At 59.8% G+C, this 23,057-nt stretch overlaps 1 protein-coding gene across 1 annotated transcript in view; it reads left to right on the top strand.

Annotated features, from left to right (window-relative positions):
• prkcab (protein kinase C, alpha, b) overlaps positions 1-23,057 on the top strand; it is a 489,840-nt gene that overhangs the window by 364,072 nt on the left and 102,711 nt on the right. The window lies entirely within an intron of this gene.

Raw genomic sequence — 23,057 nt, 5'->3', positions numbered from 1 at the left:
GTTCAGGGTCATGGTGTTCGGGGTCATGGTCTTCAGGGTCATGCAGTTCAGAGTCATGGTGTCCGGGGTCACGGTGTCCGGCCTCACGGTGTCCGGGGTCACGGTGTCAGGGGTCACGGTGTTCCGGGTCACGGTGTTCTGGGTCATGGCGTTCACGGTCATGGTGTTCGGGGTCACGGTGTTCAGGGTCATGGTGTTCAGGGTCATGGTGTTCAGGGTCATGGCGTTCAGGGTCATGGCGTTCAGGGTCATGGCGTTCAGGGTCACCGTGCACAGGGTCACGGTGTTCGGGGTCATGGTGTTCGGGGTCATGGTGTTCTGGGTCATGGTGTCCGGGGTCACGGTGTTCGGGGTCACGGTGTTCGGGGTCATGCAGTTCAGGGTCATGCAGTTCAGGGTCATGGCGTTCAGGGTCATGGTGTTCTGGGTCACGGTGTTCGGGGTCACGGTGTTCAGGGTCACGGTGTTCGGGGTCACGGTGTTCGGGGTCATGGTGTCCGGGGTCACGGTGTTCGGGGTCACGGTGTTCTGGGTCACGGTGTTCGGGGTCATGGTGTCCGGGGTCATGGTGTTCGGGGTCACGGTGTTCGGGGTCACGGTGTTCGGGGTCACGGTGTTCAGGGTCATGGTCTTCAGGGTCATGGTCTTCAGGGTCATGGTCTTCAGGGTCATGCAGTTCAGGGTCATGGTGTTCGGGGTCACGGTGTCCGGCGTCACGGTGTCCGGGGTCACAGTGTCCGGGGTCACGGTGTTCGGGGTCACAGTGGTCTGGGTCACGGTGTCCGGGGTCACGGTGTTCGGGGTCACAGTGGTCTGGGTCACGGTGTCCGGGGTCACAGTGTCAGGTGTCACGGTGTCAGGGGTCACGGTGTTCCGGGTCACGGTGTTCTGGGTCACGGCGTTCAGTGTCATGGTGTTCGGGGTCATGGTGATCAGGGTCACGGTGTTCTGGGTCATGGTGTTCAGGGTCATGGTGTTCAGGGTCATGGTGTTCAGGGTCATGGTGTTCAGGGTCAGGGTGTCCGTGGTCATGGTGTTCAGGGTCAGGGTGTTCAGGGTCAGGGTGTTCAGGGTCATGGCGTTCAAGGTCAGGGTGTTCGGGGTCACGGGGTCCGGGGTCATGGTGTCCTGGGTCATGGTGTTCGGGGTCATGGTGTTCGGGGTCATGGTGTTCGGGGTCATGGTGTTCAGGGTCATGGTGTTCTGGGTCATGGTGTTCAGGGTCACGGTGTTCTGCGTCACGGTGTTCAGGGTCACGGTGTTCAGGGTCAAGGTGTTCAGTGTCATGATGATCAGGGTCATGGCGTTCAGGGTCATGGTGCTCAAGGTCATGGTCTTCAGGGTCACGGTGTTCGGGGTCATGGTCTTCAGGATCATGCAGTTCAGAGTCATGGTGTTCGGATTCACGGTGTCCGGGGTCACGGTGTCCGGGGGCACGGTGTTCAGGGTCATGCCGTTCAGGGTCATGGTCTTCAGGGTCACGTTCTTCAGGGTCATGCAGTTCAGGGTCATGGTGTTCGGGGTCACGGTGTTCGGGGTCACGGTGTCCGGCGTCACGGTGTCCGGCGTCACGGTGTCCGGGTTCACGGTGTTCGGGGTCACAGTGTTCGGGGTCACAGTGTTCTGGGTCACGGTGTCCGGGGTCACGGTGTCCGGGGTCACGGTGTCAGGGGTCACGGTGTCAGGGGTCACGGTGTTCCGGGTCACGGTGTTCTGGGTCATGGCGTTCAGGGTCATGGCGTTCAGGGTCACGGTGTTTAGGGTCACGGTGTTCGGGGTCACGGTGCTCTGGGTCATGGTGTTCAGGGTGACGGTGTTCAGGGTCATGTAGTTCAGGGTCATGGTGTTCCGGGTCATGGTGTTCGGGGTCATGGTGTTCGGGGTCATGGTGTTCAGGGTCATGCAGTTCAGGGTCATGGTGTTCTGGGTCACGGTGTTCAGGGTCATGGTGTTCAGGGTCATGGCGTTCAGGGTCATGGTGTTCAGGGTCATGGTGTTCAGGGTCATGGCGTTCAGGGTCACGGCGTTCGGGGTCACGGCGTTCGGGGTCATGGTGTTCGGGGTCACGGTGTTCGGGGTCACGGTGTTCAGGGTCACGGTGTGCAGGGTCACGGTGTTCAGGGTCATGGCGTTCAGGGTCATGGTGTTCAGGGTCACGGTGTTCAGGGCCATGGTGTTCAGGGTCATGGTGTCCAGGGTCACGGTGTTCAGGGTCACGGTGTTCAGGGTCACGGTGTTCAGGGTCATGGTGTTCAGGGTCATGATGATCATGGTCATGGCGTTCAGGGTCACGGTGTTCAGGGTCAGGGTGTCCGAGGTCATGGTGTTCAGGGTCATGGTGTTCAGGGTCATGGTGTTTAGGGTCAAGGTGTTCAGGGTCACTGTGTTCAGGGTCATGATGATCAGGGTCATGGCGTTCAGGGTCATGGTGTTCAGGGTCATGGTCTTCAGGGTCACGGTGTTCGGGGTCACGGTGTTCTGGGCCACGGTGTTCGGTGTCATGCAGTTCAGGGTCATGGCGTTCAGGGTCATGGTGTTCGGGGTCATGGTCTTCAGGGTCATGCAGTTCAGAGTCATGGTGTCCGGGGTCACGGTGTCCGGCCTCACGGTGTCCGGGGTCACGGTGTCAGGGGTCACGGTGTTCCGGGTCACGGTGTTCTGGGTCATGGCGTTCACGGTCATGGTGTTCGGGGTCACGGTGTTCAGGGTCATGGTGTTCAGGGTCATGGTGTTCAGGGTCATGGCGTTCAGGGTCATGGCGTTCAGGGTCATGGCGTTCAGGGTCACCGTGCACAGGGTCACGGTGTTCGGGGTCATGGTGTTCGGGGTCATGGTGTTCTGGGTCATGGTGTCCGGGGTCACGGTGTTCGGGGTCACGGTGTTCGGGGTCATGCAGTTCAGGGTCATGCAGTTCAGGGTCATGGCGTTCAGGGTCATGGTGTTCTGGGTCACGGTGTTCGGGGTCACGGTGTTCAGGGTCACGGTGTTCGGGGTCACGGTGTTCGGGGTCATGGTGTCCGGGGTCACGGTGTTCGGGGTCACGGTGTTCTGGGTCACGGTGTTCGGGGTCATGGTGTCCGGGGTCATGGTGTTCGGGGTCACGGTGTTCGGGGTCACGGTGTTCAGGGTCATGGTCTTCAGGGTCATGGTCTTCAGGGTCATGGTCTTCAGGGTCATGGTCTTCAGGGTCATGCAGTTCAGGGTCATGGTGTTCGGGGTCACGGTGTCCGGCGTCACGGTGTCCGGGGTCACAGTGTCCGGGGTCACGGTGTTCGGGGTCACAGTGGTCTGGGTCACGGTGTCCGGGGTCACGGTGTTCGGGGTCACAGTGGTCTGGGTCACGGTGTCCGGGGTCACAGTGTCAGGTGTCACGGTGTCAGGGGTCACGGTGTTCCGGGTCACGGTGTTCTGGGTCACGGCGTTCAGTGTCATGGTGTTCGGGGTCATGGTGATCAGGGTCACGGTGTTCTGGGTCATGGTGTTCAGGGTCATGGTGTTCAGGGTCATGGTGTTCAGGGTCATGGTGTTCAGGGTCAGGGTGTCCGTGGTCATGGTGTTCAGGGTCAGGGTGTTCAGGGTCAGGGTGTTCAGGGTCATGGCGTTCAAGGTCAGGGTGTTCGGGGTCACGGGGTCCGGGGTCATGGTGTCCTGGGTCATGGTGTTCGGGGTCATGGTGTTCGGGGTCATGGTGTTCGGGGTCATGGTGTTCAGGGTCATGGTGTTCTGGGTCATGGTGTTCAGGGTCACGGTGTTCTGCGTCACGGTGTTTAGGGTCAAGGTGTTCAGGGTCACGGTGTTCAGGGTCACGGTGTTCAGGGTCACAGTGTTCAGGGTCAAGGTGTTCAGTGTCATGATGATCAGGGTCATGGCGTTCAGGGTCATGGTGCTCAAGGTCATGGTCTTCAGGGTCACGGTGTTCGGGGTCATGGTCTTCAGGATCATGCAGTTCAGAGTCATGGTGTTCGGATTCACGGTGTCCGGGGTCACGGTGTCCGGGGGCACGGTGTTCAGGGTCATGCCGTTCAGGGTCATGGTCTTCAGGGTCACGTTCTTCAGGGTCATGCAGTTCAGGGTCATGGTGTTCGGGGTCACGGTGTTCGGGGTCACGGTGTCCGGCGTCACGGTGTCCGGGTTCACGGTGTTCGGGGTCACAGTGTTCGGGGTCACAGTGTTCTGGGTCACGGTGTCCGGGGTCACGGTGTCCGGGGTCACGGTGTCAGGGGTCACGGTGTCAGGGGTCACGGTGTTCCGGGTCACGGTGTTCTGGGTCATGGCGTTCAGGGTCATGGCGTTCAGGGTCACGGTGTTTAGGGTCACGGTGTTCGGGGTCACGGTGCTCTGGGTCATGGTGTTCAGGGTGACGGTGTTCAGGGTCATGTAGTTCAGGGTCATGGTGTTCCGGGTCATGGTGTTCGGGGTCATGGTGTTCGGGGTCATGGTGTTCAGGGTCATGCAGTTCAGGGTCATGGTGTTCTGGGTCACGGTGTTCAGGGTCATAGTGTTCAGGGTCATGGCGTTCAGGGTCATGGTGTTCAGGGTCATGGTGTTCAGGGTCATGGCGTTCAGGGTCACGGCGTTCGGGGTCACGGCGTTCGGGGTCATGGTGTTCGGGGTCACGGTGTTCGGGGTCACGGTGTTCAGGGTCACGGTGTGCAGGGTCACGGTGTTCAGGGTCATGGCGTTCAGGGTCATGGTGTTCAGGGTCACGGTGTTCAGGGCCATGGTGTTCAGGGTCATGGTGTCCAGGGTCACGGTGTTCAGGGTCACGGTGTTCAGGGTCACGGTGTTCAGGGTCATGGTGTTCAGGGTCATGATGATCATGGTCATGGCGTTCAGGGTCACGGTGTTCAGGGTCAGGGTGTCCGAGGTCATGGTGTTCAGGGTCATGGTGTTCAGGGTCATGGGGTTCAGGGTCATGGCGTTCAAGGTCAGGGTGTTCGGGGTCACGGTGTCTGGGGCCATGGTGCTCGGGGTCATGGTGTTCAGGGTCATGGTGTTTAGGGTCAAGGTGTTCAGGGTCATGGTGTTTAGGGTCAAGGTGTTCAGGGTCACTGTGTTCAGGGTCATGATGATCAGGGTCATGGCGTTCAGGGTCATGGTGTTCAGGGTCATGCTCTTCAGGGTCACGGTGTTCGGGGTCACGGTGTTCTGGGCCACGGTGTTCGGGGTCATGGTCTTCAGGGTCATGCAGTTCAGAGTCATGGTGTCCGGGGTCACGGTGTCCGGCCTCACGGTGTCCGGGGTCACGGTGTCAGGGGTCACGGTGTTCCGGGTCACGGTGTTCTGGGTCATGGCGTTCACGGTCATGGTGTTCGGGGTCATGGTGTTCGGGGTCATGGTGATCAGGGTCACGGTGTTCAGGGTCATGGTGTTCAGGGTCATGGTGTTCAGGGTCATGGCGTTCAGGGTCACCGTGCACAGGGTCACGGTGTTCGGGGTCATGGTGTTCGGGGTCATGGTGTTCGGGGTCATGGTGTTCTGGGTCATGCAGTTCAGGGTCACGGTGTTCGGGGTCACGGTGTTCAGGGTCACGGTGTTCGGGGTCACGGGGTCACGGTGTTCGGGGTCACGGTGTTCTGGGTCACGGTGTTTGGGGTCACGGTGTTCGTGGTCATGGTGTCCGGGGTCACGGTGTTCAGGGTCATGGTGTTCAGGGTCATGCAGTTCAGGGTCATGCAGTTCAGGGTTACGGTGTTCAGGGTCACGGTGTCCGGGGTCACGGTGTTCTGGGTCACGGTGTTCGGGGTCACGGTGTTCGGGGTCATGGTGTCCGGGGTCACGGTGTCCGGGGTCACGGTGTTCAGGGTCATGGTGTCCGGGGTCACGGTGTTCAGGGTCATGGCGTTCAGGGTCATGCAGTTCAGGGTCATGGTGTTCGGGGTCATGGCGTTCAGGGTCATGGCGTTCTGGGTCATGGTGTTCAGGGTCATGGTGTTCAGGGTCACGGTGTTCAGGGTCACGGTGTTCAGGGTCACGGTGTTCAGGGTCAAGGTGTTTTGGGCCACGGTGTTCGGGGACATGTAGTTCAGGGTCATGGTGTTCAGGGTCATGGTGTTCAGGGTCACGGTGTTCAGGGTCATGGTGTTCAGGGTCATGGTGTTCAGGGTCATGGTGTTCAGGGTCATGGTCTTCAGGGTCACGGTGTTCGGGGTTACGGTGTTTTGGGCCACGGTGTTCGGGGTCATGCAGTTCAGGGTCATGGTGTTCAGGGTCATGGTGATCAGGGTCATGGTGTTCAGGGTCACGGTGTTCAGGGTCATGCAGTTCAGGGTCATGGTCTTCAGGGTCATGCAGTTCAGGGTCATGGTGTTCAGGGTCATGGTCTTCAGGGTCACGTTCTTCAGGGTCATGCAGTTCAGGGTCATGGTGTTCGGGGTCACGGTGTCCGGGTTCACGGTGTTCGGGGTCACAGTGTTCGGGGTCACGGTGTCCGGGGTCACGGTGTCCGGGGTCACGGTGTCCGGGGTCACGGTGTCAGGGGTCACGGTGTTCCGGGTCACGGTGTTCCGGGTCACGGTGTTCTGGGTCATGGCGTTCAGGGTCATGGTGTTCGGGGTCATGGCGTTCAGGGTCATGGCGTTCAGGGTCACGGTGTTCAGGGTCAAGGTGTTCAGGGCCATGATGATCAGGGTCATGGCGTTCAGGGTCACGGTGTTCAGGGTCAAGGTGTTCAGGGTCAAGGTGTTCAGGGTCATGATGATCAGGGTCATGGCGTTCAGGGTAATGGCGCTCAGGGTCACGGTGTTCGGGGTCACGGTGTTCAGGGTGACTGTGTTCAGGGTCATGCAGTTCAGGGTCATGGTGTTCGGGGTCATGGTGTTCAGGGTCACGGTGTTCAGGGTCATGCAGTTCAGGGTCATGGTGTTCGGTGTCATGGTGTTCGGGGTCATGGTGTTCGGGGTCATGGTGTTCGGGGTCATGGTGTTCGGGGTCATGGTGTTCAGGGTCATGGCGTTCAGAGTCACGGCGTTCGGGGTCACGGCGTTCGGGGTCATGGTGTTCGGGGTCACGGGGTTCGGGGTCACGGTGTTCAGGGTCACGGTGTTCAGGGTCACGGTGTTCAGGGTCATGGCGTTCAGGGTCATGGTGTTCAGGGTCACGGTGTTCAGGGCCATGGTGTTCAGGGTCATGGTGTCCAGGGTCACGGTGTTCAGGGTCACGGTGTTCAGGGTCACGGTGTTCAGGGTCATGGTGTTCAGGGTCATGATGATCATGGTCATGGCGTTCAGGGTCACGGTGTTCAGGGTCAGGGTGTCCGAGGTCATGGTGTTCAGGGTCATGGTGTTCAGGGTCATGGGGTTCAGGGTCATGGCGTTCAAGGTCAGGGTGTTCGGGGTCACGGTGTCTGGGGCCATGGTGTTCGGGGTCATGGTGTTCAGGGTCATGGTGTTTAGGGTCAAGGTGTTCAGGGTCATGGTGTTTAGGGTCAAGGTGTTCAGGGTCACTGTGTTCAGGGTCATGATGATCAGGGTCATGGCGTTCAGGGTCATGGTGTTCAGGGTCATGGTCTTCAGGGTCACGGTGTTCGGGGTCACGGTGTTCTGGGCCACGGTGTTCGGGGTCATGGTCTTCAGGATCATGCAGTTCAGAGTCATGGTGTTCGGATTCACGGTGTCCGGGGTCACGGTGTCCGGGGGCACGGTGTTCAGGGTCATGCCGTTCAGGGTCATGGTCTTCAGGGTCACGTTCTTCAGGGTCATGCAGTTCAGGGTCATGGTGTTCGGGGTCACGGTGTTCGGGGTCACGGTGTCCGGCGTCACGGTGTCCGGGTTCACGGTGTTCGGGGTCACAGTGTTCGGGGTCACAGTGTTCTGGGTCACGGTGTCCGGGGTCACGGTGTCAGGGGTCACGGTGTCAGGGGTCACGGTGTTCCGGGTCACGGTGTTCTGGGTCATGGCGTTCAGGGTCATGGCGTTCAGGGTCACGGTGTTTAGGGTCACGGTGTTCGGGGTCACGGTGCTCTGGGTCATGGTGTTCAGGGTGACGGTGTTCAGGGTCATGTAGTTCAGGGTCATGGTGTTCCGGGTCATGGTGTTCGGGGTCATGGTGTTCGGGGTCATGGTGTTCAGGGTCATGCAGTTCAGGGTCATGGTGTTCTGGGTCACGGTGTTCAGGGTCATGGTGTTCAGGGTCATGGCGTTCAGGGTCATGGTGTTCAGGGTCATGGTGTTCAGGGTCATGGCGTTCAGGGTCACGGCGTTCGGGGTCACGGCGTTCGGGGTCATGGTGTTCGGGGTCACGGTGTTCGGGGTCACGGTGTTCAGGGTCACGGTGTGCAGGGTCACGGTGTTCAGGGTCATGGCGTTCAGGGTCATGGTGTTCAGGGTCACGGTGTTCAGGGCCATGGTGTTCAGGGTCATGGTGTCCAGGGTCACGGTGTAAAGGGTCACGGTGTTCAGGGTCACGGTGTTCAGGGTCATGGTGTTCAGGGTCATGATGATCATGGTCATGGCGTTCAGGGTCACGGTGTTCAGGGTCAGGGTGTCCGAGGTCATGGTGTTCAGGGTCATGGTGTTCAGGGTCATGGTGTTTAGGGTCAAGGTGTTCAGGGTCACTGTGTTCAGGGTCATGATGATCAGGGTCATGGCGTTCAGGGTCATGGTGTTCAGGGTCATGGTCTTCAGGGTCACGGTGTTCGGGGTCACGGTGTTCTGGGCCACGGTGTTCGGTGTCATGCAGTTCAGGGTCATGGCGTTCAGGGTCATGGTGTTCGGGGTCATGGTCTTCAGGGTCATGCAGTTCAGAGTCATGGTGTCCGGGGTCACGGTGTCCGGCCTCACGGTGTCCGGGGTCACGGTGTCAGGGGTCACGGTGTTCCGGGTCACGGTGTTCTGGGTCATGGCGTTCACGGTCATGGTGTTCGGGGTCACGGTGTTCAGGGTCATGGTGTTCAGGGTCATGGTGTTCAGGGTCATGGCGTTCAGGGTCATGGCGTTCAGGGTCATGGCGTTCAGGGTCACCGTGCACAGGGTCACGGTGTTCGGGGTCATGGTGTTCGGGGTCATGGTGTTCTGGGTCATGGTGTCCGGGGTCACGGTGTTCGGGGTCACGGTGTTCGGGGTCATGCAGTTCAGGGTCATGCAGTTCAGGGTCATGGCGTTCAGGGTCATGGTGTTCTGGGTCACGGTGTTCGGGGTCACGGTGTTCAGGGTCACGGTGTTCGGGGTCACGGTGTTCGGGGTCATGGTGTCCGGGGTCACGGTGTTCGGGGTCACGGTGTTCTGGGTCACGGTGTTCGGGGTCATGGTGTCCGGGGTCATGGTGTTCGGGGTCACGGTGTTCGGGGTCACGGTGTTCGGGGTCACGGTGTTCAGGGTCATGGTCTTCAGGGTCATGGTCTTCAGGGTCATGGTCTTCAGGGTCATGCAGTTCAGGGTCATGGTGTTCGGGGTCACGGTGTCCGGCGTCACGGTGTCCGGGGTCACAGTGTCCGGGGTCACGGTGTTCGGGGTCACAGTGGTCTGGGTCACGGTGTCCGGGGTCACGGTGTTCGGGGTCACAGTGGTCTGGGTCACGGTGTCCGGGGTCACAGTGTCAGGTGTCACGGTGTCAGGGGTCACGGTGTTCCGGGTCACGGTGTTCTGGGTCACGGCGTTCAGTGTCATGGTGTTCGGGGTCATGGTGATCAGGGTCACGGTGTTCTGGGTCATGGTGTTCAGGGTCATGGTGTTCAGGGTCATGGTGTTCAGGGTCATGGTGTTCAGGGTCAGGGTGTCCGTGGTCATGGTGTTCAGGGTCAGGGTGTTCAGGGTCAGGGTGTTCAGGGTCATGGCGTTCAAGGTCAGGGTGTTCGGGGTCACGGGGTCCGGGGTCATGGTGTCCTGGGTCATGGTGTTCGGGGTCATGGTGTTCGGGGTCATGGTGTTCGGGGTCATGGTGTTCAGGGTCATGGTGTTCTGGGTCATGGTGTTCAGGGTCACGGTGTTCTGCGTCACGGTGTTTAGGGTCAAGGTGTTCAGGGTCACGGTGTTCAGGGTCACGGTGTTCAGGGTCACGGTGTTCAGGGTCAAGGTGTTCAGTGTCATGATGATCAGGGTCATGGCGTTCAGGGTCATGGTGCTCAAGGTCATGGTCTTCAGGGTCACGGTGTTCGGGGTCATGGTCTTCAGGATCATGCAGTTCAGAGTCATGGTGTTCGGATTCACGGTGTCCGGGGTCACGGTGTCCGGGGGCACGGTGTTCAGGGTCATGCCGTTCAGGGTCATGGTCTTCAGGGTCACGTTCTTCAGGGTCATGCAGTTCAGGGTCATGGTGTTCGGGGTCACGGTGTTCGGGGTCACGGTGTCCGGCGTCACGGTGTCCGGGTTCACGGTGTTCGGGGTCACAGTGTTCGGGGTCACAGTGTTCTGGGTCACGGTGTCCGGGGTCACGGTGTCCGGGGTCACGGTGTCAGGGGTCACGGTGTCAGGGGTCACGGTGTTCCGGGTCACGGTGTTCTGGGTCATGGCGTTCAGGGTCATGGCGTTCAGGGTCACGGTGTTTAGGGTCACGGTGTTCGGGGTCACGGTGCTCTGGGTCATGGTGTTCAGGGTGACGGTGTTCAGGGTCATGTAGTTCAGGGTCATGGTGTTCCGGGTCATGGTGTTCGGGGTCATGGTGTTCGGGGTCATGGTGTTCAGGGTCATGCAGTTCAGGGTCATGGTGTTCTGGGTCACGGTGTTCAGGGTCATGGTGTTCAGGGTCATGGCGTTCAGGGTCATGGTGTTCAGGGTCATGGTGTTCAGGGTCATGGCGTTCAGGGTCACGGCGTTCGGGGTCACGGCGTTCGGGGTCATGGTGTTCGGGGTCACGGTGTTCGGGGTCACGGTGTTCAGGGTCACGGTGTGCAGGGTCACGGTGTTCAGGGTCATGGCGTTCAGGGTCATGGTGTTCAGGGTCACGGTGTTCAGGGCCATGGTGTTCAGGGTCATGGTGTCCAGGGTCACGGTGTTCAGGGTCACGGTGTTCAGGGTCACGGTGTTCAGGGTCATGGTGTTCAGGGTCATGATGATCATGGTCATGGCGTTCAGGGTCACGGTGTTCCAGGTCAGGGTGTCCGAGGTCATGGTGTTCAGGGTCATGGTGTTCAGGGTCATGGGGTTCAGGGTCATGGCGTTCAAGGTCAGGGTGTTCGGGGTCACGGTGTCTGGGGCCATGGTGCTCGGGGTCATGGTGTTCAGGGTCATGGTGTTTAGGGTCAAGGTGTTCAGGGTCATGGTGTTTAGGGTCAAGGTGTTCAGGGTCACTGTGTTCAGGGTCATGATGATCAGGGTCATGGCGTTCAGGGTCATGGTGTTCAGGGTCATGCTCTTCAGGGTCACGGTGTTCGGGGTCACGGTGTTCTGGGCCACGGTGTTCGGGGTCATGGTCTTCAGGGTCATGCAGTTCAGAGTCATGGTGTCCGGGGTCACGGTGTCCGGCCTCACGGTGTCCGGGGTCACGGTGTCAGGGGTCACGGTGTTCCGGGTCACGGTGTTCTGGGTCATGGCGTTCACGGTCATGGTGTTCGGGGTCATGGTGTTCGGGGTCATGGTGATCAGGGTCACGGTGTTCAGGGTCATGGTGTTCAGGGTCATGGTGTTCAGGGTCATGGCGTTCAGGGTCACCGTGCACAGGGTCACGGTGTTCGGGGTCATGGTGTTCGGGGTCATGGTGTTCGGGGTCATGGTGTTCTGGGTCATGCAGTTCAGGGTCACGGTGTTCGGGGTCACGGTGTTCAGGGTCACGGTGTTCGGGGTCACGGGGTCACGGTGTTCGGGGTCACGGTGTTCTGGGTCACGGTGTTCGGGGTCACGGTGTTCGGGGTCATGGTGTCCGGGGTCACGGTGTTCAGGGTCATGGTGTTCAGGGTCATGCAGTTCAGGGTCATGCAGTTCAGGGTTACGGTGTTCAGGGTCACGGTGTCCGGGGTCACGGTGTTCTGGGTCACGGTGTTCGGGGTCACGGTGTTCGGGGTCATGGTGTCCGGGGTCACGGTGTCCGGGGTCACGGTGTTCAGGGTCATGGTGTCCGGGGTCACGGTGTTCAGGGTCATGGCGTTCAGGGTCATGCAGTTCAGGGTCATGGTGTTCGGGGTCATGGCGTTCAGGGTCATGGCGTTCTGGGTCATGGTGTTCAGGGTCATGGTGTTCAGGGTCACGGTGTTCAGGGTCACGGTGTTCAGGGTCACGGTGTTCAGGGTCAAGGTGTTCGGGGTTACGGTGTTTTGGGCCACGGTGTTCGGGGACATGTAGTTCAGGGTCATGGTGTTCAGGGTCATGGTGTTCAGGGTCACGGTGTTCAGGGTCATGGTGTTCAGGGTCATGGTGTTCAGGGTCATGGTGTTCAGGGTCATGGTCTTCAGGGTCACGGTGTTCGGGGTTACGGTGTTTTGGGCCACGGTGTTCGGGGTCATGCAGTTCAGGGTCATGGTGTTCAGGGTCATGGTGATCAGGGTCATGGTGTTCAGGGTCACGGTGTTCAGGGTCATGCAGTTCAGGGTCATGGTCTTCAGGGTCATGCAGTTCAGGGTCATGGTGTTCAGGGTCATGGTCTTCAGGGTCACGTTCTTCAGGGTCATGCAGTTCAGGGTCATGGTGTTCGGGGTCACGGTGTCCGGGTTCACGGTGTTCGGGGTCACAGTGTTCGGGGTCACGGTGTCCGGGGTCACGGTGTCCGGGGTCACGGTGTCCGGGGTCACGGTGTTCCGGGTCACGGTGTTCCGGGTCACGGTGTTCTGGGTCATGGCGTTCAGGGTCATGGTGTTCGGGGTCATGGCGTTCAGGGTCATGGCGTTCAGGGTCACGGTGTTCAGGGTCAAGGTGTTCAGGGCCATGATGATCAGGGTCATGGCGTTCAGGGTCACGGTGTTCAGGGTCAAGGTGTTCAGGGTCAAGGTGTTCAGGGTCATGATGATCAGGGTCATGGCGTTCAGGGTCATGGCGCTCAGGGTCACGGTGTTCGGGGTCACGGTGTTCAGGGTGACTGTGTTCAGGGTCATGCAGTTCAGGGTCATGGTGTTCGGGGTCATGGTGTTCAGGGTCACGGTGTTCAGGGTCATGCAGTTCAGGGTCATGGTGTTCGGTGTCATGGTGTTCGGGGTCATGGTGTTCGGGGTCATGGTGTTCGGGGTCATGGTGTTCGGGGTCATGGTGTTCAGGGTCATGGCGTTCAGAGTCACGGCGTTCGGGGTCACGGCGTTCGGGGTCATGGTGTTCGGGGTCACGGGGTTCGGGGTCACGGTGTTCAGGGTCACGGTGTTCAGGGTCACGGTGTTCAGGGTCATGGCGTTCAGGGTCATGGTGTTCAGGGTCACGGTGTTCAGGGCCATGGTGTTCAGGGTCATGGTGTCCAGGGTCACGGTGTTCAGGGTCACGGTGTTCAGGGTCACGGTGTTCAGGGTCATGGTGTTCAGGGTCATGATGATCATGGTCATGGCGTTCAGGGTCACGGTGTTCAGGGTCAGGGTGTCCGAGGTCATGGTGTTCAGGGTCATGGTGTTCAGGGTCATGGGGTTCAGGGTCATGGCGTTCAAGGTCAGGGTGTTCGGGGTCACGGTGTCTGGGGCCATGGTGTTCGGGGTCATGGTGTTCAGGGTCATGGTGTTTAGGGTCAAGGTGTTCAGGGTCATGGTGTTTAGGGTCAAGGTGTTCAGGGTCACTGTGTTCAGGGTCATGATGATCAGGGTCATGGCGTTCAGGGTCATGGTGTTCAGGGTCATGGTCTTCAGGGTCACGGTGTTCGGGGTCACGGTGTTCTGGGCCACGGTGTTCGGGGTCATGCAGTTCAGGGTCATGCAGTTCAGGGTAATGGCGTTCAGGGTCATGGTGTTCGGGGTCATGGTCTTCAGGGTCATGCAGTTCAGAGTCATGGTGTCCGGGGTCACGGTGTCCGGCATCACGGTGTCCGGGGTCACGGTGTCAGGGGTCACGGTGTTCCGGGTCACGGTGTTCTGGGTAATGGCATTCACGGTCATGGTGTTCGGGGTCACGGTGTTCAGGGTCATGGTGTTCAGGGTCATGGTGTTCAGGGTCATGGCGTTCAGGGTCATGGCGTTCAGGGTCACCGTGCACAGGGTCACGGTGTTCGGGGTCATGGTGTTCGGGGTCATGGTGTTCTGGGTCATGGTGTCCGGGGTCACGGTGTTCGGGGTCACGGTGTTCGGGGTCATGCAGTTCAGGGTCAGCAGTTCAGGGTCATGGCGTTCAGGGTCATGGTGTTCTGGGTCACGGTGTTCGGGGTCACGGTGTTCAGGGTCACGGTGTCCGGGGTCACGGTGTTCGGGGTCATGGTGTTCAGGGTCATGGTGTTCGTGGTCACGGTGTTCAGGGTCACGGTGTTCGGGGTCACGGTGTTCGGGGTCACGGTGTTCGGGGTCACGGTGTCCGGGGTCACGGTGTTCTGGGTCACGGTGTTCGGGGTCACGGTGTTCTGGGACACGGTGTTCGGGGTCACGGTGTTCGGGGTCACGGTGTTCTGGGTCACGGTGTTCAGGGTCACGGTGTTCTGGGTCATGCAGTTCAGGGTCATGCAGTTCAGGGTCACGGTGTTCGTGGTCACGGTGTTCAGGGTCACGGTGTTCGGGGTCACGGTGTTCGGGGTCATGGTGTCCGGGGTCACGGTGTTCGGGGTCACGGTGTTCTGGGTCACGGTCTTCAGGGTCATGGTGTTCGGGGTCACGGTGTTCAGGGTCACGGTGTTCGGGGTCACGGTGTCCGGGGTCACGGTGTTCGGGGTCACGGTGTTCTGGGTCACGGTGTTCGGGGTTATGGTGTTCGGGGTCATGGTGTCCGGGGTCACGGTGTCCGGGGTCACGGTGTTCAGGGTCACGGTGTTCAGGGTCACGGTGTTCAGGGTCACGGTGTTCAGGGTCACGGTGTTCAGGGTCACGGCGTTCAGGGTCATGGCGTTCAGGGTCATGGTGTTCAGGATCATGCAGTTCAGGGTCACGGTGTTCGGGGTCACGGTGTTCGGGGTCACGGTGTTCAGGGTCATGGTGTTCAGGGTCATGGTGTTCAGGGTCACGGTGTTCAGGGTCACGGTGTCCGGGGTCACGGTGTTCAGGGTCATGGCGTTCAGGGTCATGGTGTTCAGGGTCATGGTGTTCAGGGTCATGGTGTCCAGGGCCATGGTGTTCAGGGTCACGGTGTTCAGGGTCACGGTGTTCAGGGTCACGGTGTTCAGGGTCATGGTGTTCAGGGTCATGGTGTCCAGGGCCATGGTGTTCTGGGTCATGGTGTTCACGGTCATGGTGTTCAGGGTCATGGTGTTCAGGGTCATGGTGTCCTGGGTCATGGCGTTCAGGGTCATGGTGTCCTGGGTCATGGCGTTCAGGGTCATGGCGTTCAGGGTCATGGTGTTCAGGGTCATGGTGTTCTGGGTCATGGTGTTCTGGGTCATGGTGTTCAGGGTCACGGTGTTCTGGGTCACGGTGTTCTGGGTCACGGCGTTCAGGGTCATGGCGTTCAGGGTCATGGCGTTCAGGGTCATGGTCTTCGGGTCATAGTCTTCAGGGTCATGGTCTTCAGGGTCACGGTGTTCGGGGTCATGCAGTTCAGGGACATGCAGTTCAGGGTCATGGCGTTCAGGGTAATGGTGTTCGGGGTCATGGACTTCAGGGTCATGCAGTTCAGAGTCATGGTGTCCGGGGTCACGGTGTCCGGGGTCACGGTGTTCGGGGTCACGGTGTTCGGGGTCACGGTGTTCGGGGTCACGGTGTTCAGGGTCATGCCGTTCAGGGTCATGGTCTTCAGGGTCATGGTCTTCAGGGTCATGGTCTTCAGGGTCATGGTCTTTAGGGTCATGCAGTTCAGGGTCATGGTGTTCGGGGTCACGGTGTCCGGCGTCACGGTGTCCGGGGTCACGGTGTCCGGGGTCACAGTGTCCGGGGTCACAGTGTCCGGGGGTCACAGTGTCCGGGGTCACAGTGTCCAGGGTCACAGTGTTCGGGGTCACAGTGGTCTGGGTCACGGTGTTCGGGGTCACAGTGTCAGGGGTCACGGTGTCAGGGGTCACGGTGTTCTGGGTCATGGCGTTCAGTGTCATGGCGTTCAGTGTCATGGTGTTCAGGGCCATGGTGTTCAGGGTCACGGTGTTCAGGGCCACTGTGTTCAGGGTCACGGTGTTCGGGGTCACGGTGTTCGGGGTCACGGTGTTCGGGGTCACGGTGTCCGGGGTCACAGTGTCCGGGGTCACAGTGTCCGGGGGTCACAGTGTCCGGGGTCACAGTGTCCAGGGTCACAGTGTTCGGGGTCACAGTGGTCTGGGTCACGGTGTTCGGGGTCACAGTGTCAGGGGTCACGGTGTCAGGGGTCACGGTGTTCTGGGTCATGGCGTTCAGTGTCATGGTGTTCAGGGTCACGGTGTTCTGGGTCACGGTGTCCGGGGTCAGGGTGTTCAGGGTCACGGTGTCCGGGGTCACGGTGTCCGGAGTCACGGTGTTCAGGGTCACGGTGTTCAGGGTCATGATGATCAGAGTCATGGTGTTCAGGGTCACGGCGTTCAGGGTCATGGTGTTCAGGGTCATGGTGTTCAGGGTCACGGTGTTCAGGGTCACGGTGTTCAGGGTCACGGCGTTCAGGGTCATGATGATCAGAGTCATGGTGTTCAGGGTCATGATGATCAGAGTCATGGTGTTCAGGGTCATGATGATCAGAATCATGGTGTTCAGGGTCACGGTGTTCTGGGTCACGGTGTCCGGGGTCAGGGTGTTCAGGGTCACGGTGTCCGGGGTCACGGTGTTCAGGGTCACGGTGTTCAGGGTCATGATGATCAGAGTCATGGTGTTCAGGGTCATGATGTTCAGGGTCAGTGTGTTCAGGGTCATGGTGTTCAGGGTCACGGTGTTCAGGGTCATGGTGTTCAGGGTCACGGTGTTCAGGGTCACGGTGTTCAGGGTCACGGTGTTCAGGGTCACGGTGTTCAGGGTCATGATGTTTAGGGTCAGTGTGTTCAGGGTCATGGTGTTCAGGGTCACGGTGTCCGGAGTCACGGTGTTCAGGGTCACGGTGTTCAGGGTCATGATGATCAGAGTCATGGTGTTCAGGGTCAGGGTGTTCAGGGTCATGGTGTTCAGGGTCATGGTGTTCGGGGTCATGGCGTTCAGGGTCATGGTGTTCGGGGTCACGGTGTTCAGGGTCACGGCGTTCAGGGTCACGGTGTTCTGGGTCACGGTGTCCGGGGTCACGGCGTCCGTGGCCACGGTGTCCTGGATCACGGTGTTCTGGGTCACGGTGTTCTGGGTCACGGGGTCACGGTGTCCGGGGTCACGGTGTCCTGGATCACGGTGTTCTGGGTCACGGTGTTCTGGGTCCCGGGGTCACGGTGTCCGGGGTCACGGTGTCCTGGATCACGGTGTTCAGGGTCACGGTGTTCAGGGTCACGGTGTTCAGGGTCACGGTGTTCAGGGTCACGGTGTTCAGGGCCATGGCGTTCAGGGTCACGGTGTTCAGGGCCACTGTGTTCTGGGTCACGGTGTTCTGGGTCACGGTGTTCAGGGTCACGGTGTTCAGGGTCACGGTGTTCAGGGCCACGGCGTTCAGGGTCACGGTGTTCAGGGTCACGGTGTTCAGGGTCACGGCGTTCAGGGTCACGGCGTTCAGGGTCACGGTGTTCAGGGTCACGGTGTCCTGGGTCACGGTGTTCGGGGCCATGGTGTTCAGGGTCACGGTGTTCAGGGCCACTGTGTTCAGGGTCACGGTGTTCAGGGTCACGGTGTTCGGGGTCACGGTGTTCGGGGTCACGGTGTTCGGGGTCACGGTGTTCGGGGTCACGGTGTTCGGGATCACGGTGTCCGGGGTCACGGTGTCCGGGGTCACGGTGTCCGGGGTCACGGTGTTTGGGGTCACGGTGTTCGTGGTCACGGTGTTCAGGGTCACGGTGTCCGGGGTCACGGTGTCCGGGGTCACGGTGTTTGGGGTCACGGTGTTCGTGGTCACGGTGTTCAGGGTCACGGTGTCCGGGGTCACGGTGTTTGGGGTCACGGTGTTCAGGGTCACGGTGTTCAGGGCCATGGTGTTCAGGGTCACGGTGTTCAGGGCCACTGTGTTCAGGGTCACGGTGTTCGGGGTCACGGTGTTCGGGGTCACGGTGTTCGGGGTCACGGTGTTCGGGATCACGGTGTCCGGGGTCACGGTGTCCGGGGTCACGGTGTCCGGGGTCACGGTGTTTGGGGTCACGGTGTTCGTGGTCACGGTGTTCAGGGTCACGGTGTCCGGGGTCACGGTGTCCGGGGTCACGGTGTTTGGGGTCACGGTGTTCGTGGTCACGGTGTTCAGGGTCACGGTGTCCGGGGTCACGGTGTTTGGGGTCACGGTGTTCGGGGTCATGATGATCAGAGTCATGGTGTTCTGGGTCATGGTGTTCAGGGTCACGGTGTTCAGGGTCACGGTGTTCAGGGTCACGGTGTTCAGGGTCACGGTGTTCAGGGTCACGGTGTTCAGGGCCACTGTGTTCAGGGTCACGGTGTTCGGGGCCACGGTGTTCGGGGTCACGGTGTTCGGGGTCACGGTGTTCGGGGTCACGGTGTTCGGGATCACGGTGTCCGGGGTCACGGTGTCCGGGGTCACGGTGTCCGGGGTCACGGTGTTTGGGGTCACGGTGTTCGTGGTCACGGTGTCCGGGGTCACGGTGTTCGGGGTCACGGTGTTCGGGGTCACGGTGTTCAGGGTCACGGTGTTCTGGGTCACGGTGTTCGGGGTCACGGTGTTCAGGGTCACGGTGTTCAGGGTCACGGTGTTCAGGGTCACGGTGTTCTGGGTCACGCTGTTCGGGGTCACGGTGTTCTGGGTCACGCTGTTCAGGGTCACGGTGTTCTGGGTCATGCAGTTCAGGGTCATGCAGTTCAGGGTTACGGTGTTCAGGGTCACGGTGTCCGGGGTCACGGTGTTCTGGGTCACGGTGTTCGGGGTCACGGTGTTCGGGGTCACGGTGTTCGGGGTCACGGTGTCCGGGTTCACGGTGTCCGGGGTCACGGTGTTCAGGGTCATGGTGTCCGGGGTCACGGTGTTCAGGGTCACGGCGTTCAGGGTCATGCAGTTCAGGGTCATGGTGTTCGGGGTCATGGCGTTCAGGGTCATGGCGTTCAGGGTCATGCAGTTCAGGGTCATGGTGCTCAGGGTCATGGCGTTCAGGGTCATGGCGTTCAGGGTCATGCAGTTCAGGGTCATGGTGTTCAGGGTCATGGTCTTCAGGGTCACGGTGTTCGGGGTCATGTAGTTCAGGGTCATGCAGTTCAGGGTCATGGTGTACAGGGTCAAGGTGTTCAGTGTCATGATGATCAGGGTCATGGCGTTCAGGGTCATGGTGTTCAGGGTCACGGTGTTCAGGGTCAAGGTGTTCAGTGTCATGATGATCAGGGTCATGGCGTTCAGGGTCATGGTCTTCAGGGTCACGGTGTTCAGGGTCACGGTGTTCGGGGTTACGGTGTTTTGGGCCACGGTGTTCGGGGTCATGTAGTTCAGGGTCATGCAGTTCAGGGTCATGGCGTTCTGGGTCATGGTCTTCAGGGTCATGCAGTTCAGAGTCATGGTGTTCGGGGTCACGGTGTCCGGGGTCACGGTGTCCGGGGTCACGGTGTCCGGGGTCACGGTGTCAGGGGTCATGGTGATCAGGGTCATGGTGTTCAGGGTCACGGTGTTCAGGGTCATGCAGTTCAGGGTCATGCAGTTCAGGGTCATGGTGTTCAGGGTCATGGTGTTCAGGGTCATGGTGTTCAGGGTCATGGTCTTCAGGGTCATGCAGTTCAGGGTCATGGTCTTCAGGGTCACGTTCTTCAGGGTCATGCAGTTCAGGGTCATGGTGTTCGGGGTCACGGTGTCCGGGTTCACGGTGTTCGGGGTCACAGTGTTCGGGGTCACGGTGTTCGGGGTCACGGTGTCCGGGGTCACGGTGTCCGGGGTCACGGGGTCACGGTGTCAGGGGTCACGGTGTTCCGGGTCACGGTGTTCTGGGTCATGGCGTTCAGGGTCATGGTGTTTAGGGTCACGGTGTTCAGGGTCAAGGTGTTCAGGGCCATGATGATCAGGGTCACGGTGTTCAGGGTCACGGTGTTCGGGGTCACGGTGTTCAGGGTCATGCAGTTCAGGGTCATGGTGTTCTGGGTCACGGTGTTCAGGGTCACGGTGTTCAGGGTCATGGCGTTCAGGGTCATGGTGTTCAGGGTCATGGTGTTCAGGGTCATGGCGTTCAGGGTCACGGCGTTCGGGGTCACGGCGTTCGGGGTCATGGTGTTCGGGGTCACGGTGTTCGGGGTCACGGTGTTCAGGGTCACGGTGTTCAGGGTCACGGTGTTCAGGGTCATGGCGTTCAGGGTCATGGTGTTCAGGGTCACGGTGTTCAGGGCCATGGTGTTCAGGGTCATGGTGTCCAGGGTCACGGTGTTCAGGGTCACGATGTTCAGGGTCACGGTGTTCAGGGTCACGGTGTTCAGGGTCATGGTGTTCAGGGTCATGATGATCATGGTCATGGCGTTCAGGGTCACGGTGTTCAGGGTCAGGGTGTCCGAGGTCATGGTGTTCAGGGTCATGGTGTTCAGGGTCATGGGGTTCAGGGTCATGGCGTTCAAGGTCAGGGTGTTCGGGGTCACGGTGTCTGGGGCCATGGTGTTCGGGGTCAAGGTGTTCAGGGTCACTGTGTTCAGGGTCATGATGATCAGGGTCATGGCGTTCAGGGTCATGGTGTTCAGGGTCATGGTCTTCAGGGTCACGGTGTTCGGGGTCATGGTGTTCAGGGTCATGGTCTTCAGGGTCACGGTGTTCGGGGTCACGGTGTTCTGGGCCACGGTGTTCGGGGTCATGCAGTTCAGGGTCATGCAGTTCAGGGTCATGCAGTTCAGGGTCATGCAGTTCAGAGTCATGGTGTCCGGGGTCACGGTGTCCGGCCTCACGGTGTCCGGGGTCACGGTGTCAGGGGTCACGGTGTTCCGGGTCACGGTGTTCTGGGTCATGGCGTTCACGGTCATGGTGTTCGGGGTCACGGTGTTCAGGGTCATGGTGTTCAGGGTCATGGTGTTCAGGGTCGTGGCGTTCAGGGTCATGGCGTTCAGGGTCACCGTGCACAGGGTCACGGTGTTCGGGGTCATGGTGTTCGGGGTCATGGTGTTCTGGGTCATGGTGTCCGGGGTCACGGTGTTCGGGGTCACGGTGTTCGGGGTCATGCAGTTCAGGGTCATGCAGTTCAGGGTCATGGCGTTCAGGGTCATGGTGTTCTGGGTCACGGTGTTCGGGGTCACGGTGTTCAGGGTCACAGTGTTCGGGGTCACGGTGTTCGGGGTCATGGTGTCCGGGGTCACGGTGTTCGGGGTCACGGTGTTCTGGGTCACGGTGTTCGGGGTCATGGTGTCCGGGGTCACGGTGTTCAGGGTCACGGTGTTCAGGGTCATGGTGTCCAGGGCCACGGTGCTCAGGGTCATGGTGTTCAGGGTCACGGTGCTCAGGGTCATGGTGTACAGGGTCATGGTGTACAGGCTCATGGTGTTCAGGTTCATGGTGTTCAAGGTCACGGTGTTCAGGGTCATGGTGTTCAGGGTCATGGTGTCCAGGGCCATGGTGTTCTGGGTCATGGTGTTCAGGGTCACGGTGTTCAGGGTCACGGTGTTCAGGGTCACGGTGTTCAGTGTCATGGTGTTCAGGGTCATGGTGTCCAGGGCCATGGTGTTCTGGGTCATGGTGTTCTGGGTCATGGTGTTCTGGGTCATGGTGTTCAGGGTCACGGTGTCCAGGGTCACGGTGTTCTGGGTCACGGTGTTCTGGGTCACGGTGTTCTGGGTCACGGCGTTCAGGGTCATGGCGTTCAGGGTCATGGCGTTCAGGGTCATGGTCTTCGGGTCATGGTCTTCAGGGTCATGGTCTTCAGGGTCACGGTGTTCGGGGTCATGCAGTTCAGGGACATGCAGTTCAGGGTCATGGCGTTCAGGGTAATGGTGTTCGGGGTCATGGACTTCAGGGTCATGCAGTTCAGAGTCATGGTGTCCGGGGTCACGGTGTCCGGGGTCACGGTGTTCGGGGTCACGGTGTTCGGGGTCACGGTGTTCGGGGTCACGGTGTTCAGGGTCATGCCGTTCAGGGTCATGGTCTTCAGGGTCATGGTCTTCAGGGTCATGGTCTTCAGGGTCATGGTCTTTAGGGTCATGCAGTTCAGGGTCATGGTGTTCGGGGTCACGGTGTCCGGCGTCACGGTGTCCGGGGTCACGGTGTCCGGGGTCACAGTGTCCGGGGTCACAGTGTCCGGGGGTCACAGTGTCCGGGGTCACAGTGTCCAGGGTCACAGTGTTCGGGGTCACAGTGGTCTGGGTCACGGTGTTCGGGGTCACAGTGTCAGGGGTCACGGTGTCAGGGGTCACGGTGTTCTGGGTCATGGCGTTCAGTGTCATGGTGTTCAGGGTCACGGTGTTCTGGGTCACGGTGTCCGGGGTCAGGGTGTTCAGGGTCACGGTGTCCGGGGTCACGGTGTCCGGAGTCACGGTGTTCAGGTTCACGGTGTTCAGGGTCATGATGATCAGAGTCATGGTGTTCAGGGTCACGGCGTTCAGGGTCATGGTGTTCAGGGTCATGGTGTTCAGGGTCATGGTGTTCAGGGTCATGATGATCAGAGTCATGGTGTTCAGGGTCATGATGATCAGAGTCATGGTGTTCAGGGTCATGGTGTTCTGGGTCACGGTGTCCGGGGTCACGGTGTTCAGGGTCACGGCGTTCAGGGTCATGATGATCAGAGTCATGGTGTTCAGGGTCATGATGATCAGAGTCATGGTGTTCAGGGTCATGATGATCAGAATCATGGTGTTCAGGGTCACGGTGTTCTGGGTCACGGTGTCCGGGATCAGGGTGTTCAGGGTCACGGTGTCCGGGGTCACGGTGTTCAGGGTCACGGTGTTCAGGGTCATGATGATCAGAGTCATGGTGTTCAGGGTCATGATGTTCAGGGTCAGTGTGTTCAGGGTCATGGTGTTCAGGGTCACGGTGTTCAGGGTCATGGTGTTCAGGGTCACGGTGTTCAGGGTCACGGTGTCCGGGGTCACGGTGTTCAGGGTCACGGTGTTCAGGGTCACGGTGCTCTGGGTCACGGTGTTCAGGGTCACGGTGTTCAGGGTCACGATGTTCAGG

This window comes from Scyliorhinus torazame, chromosome 18 (assembly GCF_047496885.1).
Source record: "Scyliorhinus torazame isolate Kashiwa2021f chromosome 18, sScyTor2.1, whole genome shotgun sequence".
Classification (NCBI taxonomy): domain Eukaryota; kingdom Metazoa; phylum Chordata; class Chondrichthyes; order Carcharhiniformes; family Scyliorhinidae; genus Scyliorhinus; species Scyliorhinus torazame.
Note: the sequence above shows the minus strand (reverse complement) of the source record. Positions and strands in the feature narration are given on the sequence as shown.